Source organism: Drosophila gunungcola, unplaced genomic scaffold (genome assembly GCF_025200985.1).
Source record: "Drosophila gunungcola strain Sukarami unplaced genomic scaffold, Dgunungcola_SK_2 000101F, whole genome shotgun sequence".
Classification (NCBI taxonomy): domain Eukaryota; kingdom Metazoa; phylum Arthropoda; class Insecta; order Diptera; family Drosophilidae; genus Drosophila; species Drosophila gunungcola.
In genome coordinates this window covers 271,148-279,932 of record NW_026453263.1, presented here as the reverse complement: position 1 = coordinate 279,932, position 8,785 = coordinate 271,148, and the positions used below count along the sequence as shown (strand labels likewise).

Genomic DNA, 8,785 nt, shown 5'->3' with positions numbered 1-8,785 from the left:
AGACGAAAGCTTTATTGGCTCCCGCTCTCGCCCTACAACTAGTGATTTAAATACAAGCGCTGAGTGCGCAAACAAATACATTCAAAATATTGTAACAACGAAATCAAAAAATTGTACTACAAATCAACTACTACGAATTTCCTGATGCACAGTTCATGCAGAATTAGCTTTCGCTGGTCGTCCTTGAACTGAACTACTAATCTGTAGACTCGCTATTTGCGATCTATTTTTTTTTTAAATGCTTTGCTATTTATTTATTGAATCTTTTCCTTTCGGATACTAACAATAAGTGTATCAAATCTTATGGTAATAACCTAACTAACAGTCGTATGACTGAGTTATGGGGCCCTTAGAATTATTGCTCGGCTGGCAGGTCGTTGCGTTGTGGGCGGGTTCTGCTGGAAACCCGAGTAAAGCCTCTTGCGAGATGATTTGGGTGCACAGAGAGTTTTTCTTTGTAGGTCGTCTTTTTTTTGTCTATTTCATCTTTTACTGCAAGAATGCCGAGGTCCCTGTAGATGTTTTGGTTGCGAAAATACCATGGTGCCCCAGTGATAGTTGTCAGGATTATTGCTGCTGCTCGCGTTCCCCCATAGCTGGGAGCCATATGTCCAGATGGGTTTAAGAGTGGAATTGTACAGCAGGACCTTGTATTCCAGACGCAGGGACGATCGAGCATATGGCATATAGGACGAACTGAGTAGGTCCAAGTGCGCTTCCTGCGGGACTCCAGCTTCTATAATGTAGTCGTCAGTGTTGTTGTGTTGCACCTTACTGCGAAGACTCTATTGTAGAGATACGACTCAAGTAGCTTATGAGTGTATGTAGGTAAGTTTGTTTTGATTTTATACATGAGGACTTCGAGCCAGACTCTATTGAAAGTTTTAGATACATCGAGGAATATTGCGCTGCAGTAACCCGATGCTCTAAGGCTGTGAGAACTTCTGATGTCGATCTGTTAGCTTGTTCGATTGTTCCATGGCTTTGACGGAAGCCAAATTGATGTGCCGGGATGACATTGTGTGCTACCAGTTTAGACAGACACGATAATAAGCTAATTGTGTGGAATTGTGTGGTCTTTTCCGGGTTTCGGTATGATTATGATAGTAGATTTGTTCCATTTTCTAGGATAGCAGCCGAGACGTATTATTCATTGAAGAGTTTACAAATAACCTCGATAGCAGAGTTTGGAAGTTCAATTATCATTTTTGAGGTTATAAATTCACCGCCCGAAGCCTTTTTCGGTTTCAGTTCCCCTATGACTTTCGCGATCTCCTTTGGCTGAAACAATGTTGGTATGGAATTAGTTTCAGATTCGGTTTGTGGGAACCAATGGCTGAGTTCGGCTGGAAGACTTTTCGGCTCTATCTTCGTCGCTGCGGGCCCAGCTACCTGATGAATTTCATATCGGATTGACTGTTCGATTGGAGAGCTCAGGTTTGGGTGACCCCTTCACAGATGATATTTTGTATTGGTTGGCGAAAGTTTGTGCGCTTTCAGCGTCTTTCTTCAGGGCTCGGTTTAGTGAGCGTGCGGATTCCTTGAGACGTTGTTTTGAGAATAGCGATCTGTTGGTCAAGCACGTCGCAGTCGCCTCTTTTCCAGTACATGCTATTCAATTTGTAAATTTTTTTTGAAATGGTTGGTTTGGACGTCCTTTCCTTTTGGTGTTGAGATAGTGGCTGCTGCTACGAGTATTTCTTCAAGAGCATCGGTAGAACAGTCAATTTCTGCTTCGATGTTGAGCTGCGGGGTTAGTTCAATGTGAGAGCTTAAATACTTTTTATATTTTAGCCAGTTGGTTCCGTGTGATGTCAGCTTGTGATGGTGGTCTGTGGAGTTTGTGCTTTGAAGAAGCACACACATTTGCACTGGCGAATGGTCAGATAAAATGTCCGAAAGCGCTTTGGCGCTCATTATATAAGTGCGTATGTTAAGCATTATAGTCTTCTGTAGCTAGTAAGCGATCTCCAAGTAAGTTGTAAAAATCCATGAATTGTCCTTCAAAGATTGTAAAGCGAGGCGGGCACTATACGACGGCTTTAGAAAGGTTTCCGTTACCTGAATGCACTATGATAGACGTGGCCTGCAAGTAGTTTGTTGCAAGCCTTTGGTGAAAATAGTGCTTGATGCGTTCCCTAATTAGGATGCCGGATCCGCCGTGGGCTTTACCATCTGGATGATCTGTGCGGTAGAAAGTGTAGCCTCTTACTTGGAAGTTGTATTTGCTTGTGAGGTGCGTCTCTACCAGTATCATAATGTCGATATGATTACATTCAGGAACTGTGTTTTTTGAAGTTTGTGCCGGGAAACGCCATTGGCGTTCCACATGGTTATTAGTAGGTTTGCCATCAATTATTTGGACTGCTTAGCTGCAAGCAACTGTATCACCATGTTTGGGTTTGAACCAGTGTTTGCATGTCATGAAGGACATAAATTCCATCATACTTCCTTGCATGATGACCACTGCATGATGACCATCATTGATTCAAGTGTGCTTTGTGACTGTCCTGGGACCTGCTGAGTTTTCCGTTCCTGATCGAAGGGCATCGGCGTATGAGAAGCCCTTCTGGGTATTAAGCTGACCAAATGAGGATCTTGCAGCCGTGCCGAAAAAAACTTCCGGCGTCATTTTTGATTTTGAGGATTTTGATGGCGCGTGGTTTTCACTCGTCGCATGCGGTTTTTCAACTCCTTGCAGACCACAAGACCTCTGTAGTTATCCGTTTGATTTCCATCGCAGTTTCCACATTTCTTCTTTTGGGGGTCTTCCCTGTTCGTAGGGCAGTTTGAGGAATTGTGAAAGGCTCCACAAACTACACAGACTGATCGGAGTGTGCAGTATGTCCTGGTGTGTCCATACTCCTGGCAATTTGGGCATTGCACTGGGCCGTTCCTTTTATGTGGCTCTTCCACCGTTATTCTTCGGTGCAATAGGTATTGCGGGTTTTAGATAGGATGCACTTCATTTTTTTTTGCCAAGACTCTGCTATCAAGCTCCAGCTCTAACTTGAAGAGTGGTTGCGGGTTTTTGTACTTGTTAATGGTTTTACTAACGTTCTTTGCCCCGTATGGTTAGCGGCGAAGAATACTGCCACAGCTCGTCATTGCTTGTCGTATTAGGCGACTAATATGGCACAGAGGCACCCCATCCGGGCTTGTCGGAGCCAAAGGGGAGGGCCTAACGAGCCCCCGGGCCGAGAGTCAGCCTGGCTGAGGGCCCGGGTTAACAACTAGCTCAGTCTCAAACGGTGGGTTCAGGGAGATGGTGATCCCCTGTCCTAACTATCGCCTTACCATCATCACGGATCTCTGCCCGAGTTGACCTTCCCTTTCTCCGCAACTAGTAAAATTCAATAATGAACACAATTAATAAAAAAAATAAACACCACAATGGAGCCGGGCACTCCTAAAAAAACCCGAAACGCTGGAGAAGGTGGGTGTTGCAACAGCGACAGCATCTGCGAGCGTTGGCTCCGCCTGTGCTGGCACCAGCTCGGGGGCTGTCCCGAAAGGGCCCCATCCCAAATGAGGGATGAAAGGTGGAAGACAGTCGGAGACAGCACCTATGCAAAGCTCGCGTCGGCGCCAAAAACTGCGGCTAAGACTGTTGCTCCACCCACCGAGCAAAGCAGCTTTACATATGCGGAGAAGCGGACTGCCGCGCAGACACTCCGTTCACACAACAGGAGCTAGATCGCCAACCCCTCAGCCGAATGGTTGAAGAAGGTGGAGTGGGCGAGAAAGGTGCTCCCAAATTATGGCCAAGAGAGGCCTAGTGCAGAGAACGCACAGCCGAAGAGGCAACGATCTCTTCAATTGCCTGGACCTGCGGGAAAGAGACCGAAGGTCCAACCAAACCTGTCTTTTGCGGACATCACGCGGGACAGAATTTTGATTGGGCTGGTGGACGAGGGAAATCCCGGAGGCCGAATACCCAAAAATCAATTTTTTAATTTAATTTAATTTTATTTGTTTTAGTATCCCGACGATATAAGACTAAGTCTTTTCAGATTCATCGGTCAATGGAATGCAGTCGAGGAGAAGCTGGCCATCTTGTGCATGGCACTGCTCCGAGTCTTCCCCCAGCCAACACCATGCTGCAAGGACGCGGGGTGGTTCCTAAGCAGCGTCAAGGTAGTGGCCTGCGATAGTCAGCGGTCGGCTGACCTATACAAGAAGGCGACAGCGCAGCTCGGCGAGGTGTACAAAGGGGCGAAAATCGTCGCGCTGGATTGGCGTGACGTCCCCAGTAGGCCCCAAACGAGGATCTGGCTGCCGTCCTCCATAAAGACGCGGGAAGACATCCTCTTCATGTTGCAGAGGTGCAACCCACAGATTCATAGAAACTACTTTATCATTAGACCCTCCCACTCAAGCTGAATTCGTCAACCTTAGACGAATAAACTGGCGCGCTTATAGAGAAGCCTTGATAGGTATTCTTTCAATAGAACTCCCAAATGACAATAGTGATCTACCCAGTCTAGATAACTTAGTAGGGACCTTCACAGAAGCCTGCAATATGGCCTTCGAATCAGCCTACCCCAAATGCAAAGTGAGGGGGGAAAATTTCAGAACTCAGATCCAGCTGCAGAACCCTTTCTAACAGGGTGAAAGCTAGAAATGAAGATCTAAAATGGCAACAACATAAGTTGGAACTAGCCTTCTACAAGAAGGCCATAAGAAGAGAAAAGGCAGACCTTCTGCACAAACATAGAGGAAACAACCGATGCAGCTCGGCTTAGGAAGATCCTCTCCAAAATAACCCCATTCCTTGGGATACCTTAAAAAACCAGATGGCTTATGGTCAGACTCTAGTGAGGAGACCCTAAGCCTACTTCTAGACTCCCACTTTCCGGGTAGACTCCCGGTGGAACGACTTCCAGAAAATCAGTCTGGTTGAAGCATCGACCTGTAAACGCTTTTGTCTGAACGTAACATAAGATGGGCCATAAACAGTTTCTAACCCTTCAAGTCAGCAGGACCTGATCATCTCTTCCCTGCGCACATCCAAATATGCTAGTCAACTTGCCGTCAACTGGCTAAAAAAAATTTTCCGCACCATACTTAAGATAGAAACATTGCCATCAACATGGAGGGAAACAAAGGTAGTCTTTATACCCAAAGCGGGCAAAGCCTCGCACACGACGACGAAAAATTTCAGGCCTATAAGTCTGACATCCTTTCTACTTAAGAGTTTTGAACGACTGATTGGACTGCACATCAGGTCAGTCATGGACTCAAAACCACTATCAGCAACAGAATATGATTACACAAAGGGCAAGTCCACCGAATCAGCTTTACACGCGGTAGTCAGCCAAATCGAAAAGTCACTCAACCACAAGGAATACGCACTAGTTGCATTCCTGGACATACAGGGCGCTTTCAACAATGTTCTCCATGCAGCCATAACCGAACCCCTCACTGACCTGGGTTGAGTTTCAAGTCGTAGAGCTAATCCATAAATTGCTGATGAGCAGAATGGCAAATTCCACCCTAGGAACCTCAACACAAACAAGGTTCGTGAACAGGGGAATCCCTCAGGGTGGTGTACTCTCCCCTCTACCATGGAACATCGCAGTAAATAAGCTGCTGTGTAACATGGAAGGGGGTGGATGTAAGGTTGTGGCATATGCGGACGACGTAGCCATTATTTTCTCAGGGAAATTCCCTTAGACACTATGCGATCTAATGACCGCCAAACTTGAAATACTCTCTGACTGGACAACAGAAAGAGGTCTAGGGGTAAACCCCTCGAAAACGGAGCTGGTGCTGTTCACAAACAGATACAAGGTTCCTCAAATAAACCCACCTACATTAAATAAATGCTCTCTCCGGCTTGGAGCGGGCCAAGATAGCTGCGGTTCGAATGAGGAACGTAGGGCAATGGAAACCCCAAACATATGGTCATGCCAGGAAACTTCAGCAAGACACAACGATCCCACCTAAAACGGATCTATGCGAACCAATTGAATACAGCCACACCCCCTTTGAAGCATTACTCCCAACCAGAGAGGACTGGGAGCAAGGTCTACCGGGCCAGACAATTTTTAAACTGACGGCTCCAAATTAAATAATCAATTCGGAGGAGGAATATACTCCGACCAACTTAACATCAGGAAATCCTTCAGATTTCCGGATCACTGCAGTGTCTTCCAAGCGGAAGTATATGCTATAAATGAAGCTTTGTTGCTCCTAAACGGTGCAAACTGTCAAAAGAAATGAGTAAACATCTACAGTGATAGTCAAGCGGCTATCAAGTCGATTATCTCGACCACTACAAACTCTCAAACTATATCAAACTGCCGCAAATCTCTACATGAGATGGCTTTGCAGTTTAAAGTATACCTAATATGGCTCCCGGGTCACTGAAACATTGCAAGCAATTGTATTGCAGATGAGTTGGCCAGGCATGGCACTACCTTTCCTCTCCTTCCGGACAAGGAGAACATTGGTATGCCGATTGCCACCTGCAAGCTGAACATTAAAAACAAATATAAATAACTTGCGAGCCTAGCATGGTCACATGTGAGACATTGTCGCATCTCTCGCCAGACATGGCCAATTATTAATGCGAGTGCGGAATGCTAATACTAGTGCTTACAGGCCATTGGTTGGTCGGCACACATTGAAGCAGGCTGGCGTGCCCCAAATCGATTTCTACAGGAGCTGCAGGGACGAGGAGGAGAGGAAACGGTGGAACACCTGTTCTGTTCCTGCCCGGCCCGATGCAGATCTAGACTGTACCACTTAGGGATTCCCTTAATGAGCAGTCTATCTGAACTGGCGAATATAAGCCTAAAGCGAATAATAAAATTCATGAAAGCAACCGGATGGGAGCTATGCTAGATCAGCTGCGGCGAGAGCAGCAGACAATATAGGAAAGGGGACACAGATCCACGCGGTATCACAATGGACCCTCTAGGTCTAAGTGTGTCAATAATTTGACAACTTCAACCGGATGGGAGCTATGCTAGATCAGCTGCGGTAAGAGCAGCAGACAATATAGGATAGGGGACACAGATCCACGCGGTATTACAATGGACCTTCTAGGTCTAAGTGTGTCAATAATTTGACAACTAACCTAACTTAACCTAACCTAACCTAGCCTAACCTAACCTAACCTAACCTAACCTAACCTAACCTAACCTAACCTAACCTAACCTAACCTAACCTAACCTAACCTAACCTAACCTAACCTAACCTAACCTAACCTAACCTAACCTAACCTAACCTAACGTTCTTTGCAGAAAACCCGTTTTGAGGGCATAGATAACTTCATAAGGGGTTACATCGGGCTCGATTCCTTTTAATACAACTTGCAAGCCCTTGCTGTTTTTAGTTGGTACGTGTAGTAGTTTTTCTTTGCTTCCTCAAGGTATTTGGACACAACTCGGAAATGTTCTCCAGATTTGGTCTGAAGTTTGGTTTCGTGAATATTCCCTTCAGTAAGCGAAACAACTTAAAAGTTTCCGTCCAGACCAGCGCAACAATTTTATTGACCAGGGCGTTCGAGCTTTTCTCCCTAATGTAAACTGGTGGGGGCTTATGTTTCGGTTGGGTCTCTTGAATCAGTCCTGGTTGAATTTCAGCTATAAGGGCCAATCTGTTGTCGTTAGATCTTCCGGATAATTTGTTGTCTCCTTGGACACGGTTTATTTTTGGTTTGTTACCAACCGCGTTGTTTTGCGGGCTAAGCTTACGCTTAATTTGGATCCATGCCGGATTGTATGGCCAGGCCCGATTGTTGAAAATTGTTTTGGTTTTGTTTAGCTGTCAGAGTTGCCGTTGCATTTGGCGCTGCGGTCGAAGACTTCGCAGTTTGTTGTGCGATAAGAGCTGTTTCTGTCTCTGTTTATCGTTTTGCTGCTGTTGCTGTAGTTGTTGCAATTTCTTTTGGTACAATTGCAGTCGTCTTACCGCTGCATATTGTTGGTGCTGCAGTGGACAAGTCTGATGGTGGGTGGGTCTTACACTAAGAACTCCATGCCGTAGAAGAAGGTGTAAGAGTAAGCAGAGAGGGGGAGCAAGGTGTAATAAGGTGTAAAAGACCGTGCTCAGTAGGGCCGAGATACCCTTGGTAGACGTTTTTTGAACTTCGTTATCGCGAGCTGATATATACTAGAAGTACCCTTCTCTTCCAATCGCTGAGCTTCGACGCTCTTTATTTGGTCTTAGTGGTTTTAGTTGAAAGTTATTCAGTTTGTTCTGTTTTAGCGTCTTTTAGCTTATTTTGTATATTTTTTTAATTAGCTCAGGCTATTCTTGTCTAAGGCTTTGCTGCTTCGCTTGCATTGCAGTGCAAACTTCTCTCTCTATTTCCTTCGAATGTTCAGCTCTAAATTATTATTATCGATAAGTTATTAACGGGTTATTATTTATTTATTTATTATATCTAAGTAAGTTAGTTCTTAATCCAACTCAAAAAAGAAAAGTTAGATTTTTTTATATAAAAATCATAATCAATCTTTTAACTGGCGCCCGAACAGGGACCTGATTAAAACCGCGAAAGGATAACAAGTTCCGCGTCTCGCGAAGTTCAGAAAGTAAAAAATTCTGATGTTTCGTTTCAAACCTCCGCCTAATCAGTGAGAAGTAAAAAACCAAAAATACCGAGATTCGGAAGTGCAAAAGTGCCGTTTAAAAAACGCCGCAAATTGTCACTCCTGAAAAAAAAAACAGGACTTGTACCCGGTGGAATAATCAGGCCAAATTTTATCGCCGTGATCCCTTTAGTATCCGTTCGAAGGGAACGTGAATTAAGGTACAGAGAAGGCCCCTTAGT

The 8,785-nt window shown here is 45.1% G+C and overlaps 1 pseudogene; it reads left to right on the top strand.

Moving 5' to 3' along the window:
- Nucleotides 1-2,065: 2,065 nt before the first annotated feature.
- Nucleotides 2,066-6,849, top strand: LOC128265214 (uncharacterized; annotated as a pseudogene).
- The last annotated feature ends 1,936 nt before the right edge of the window (nt 6,850-8,785 follow it).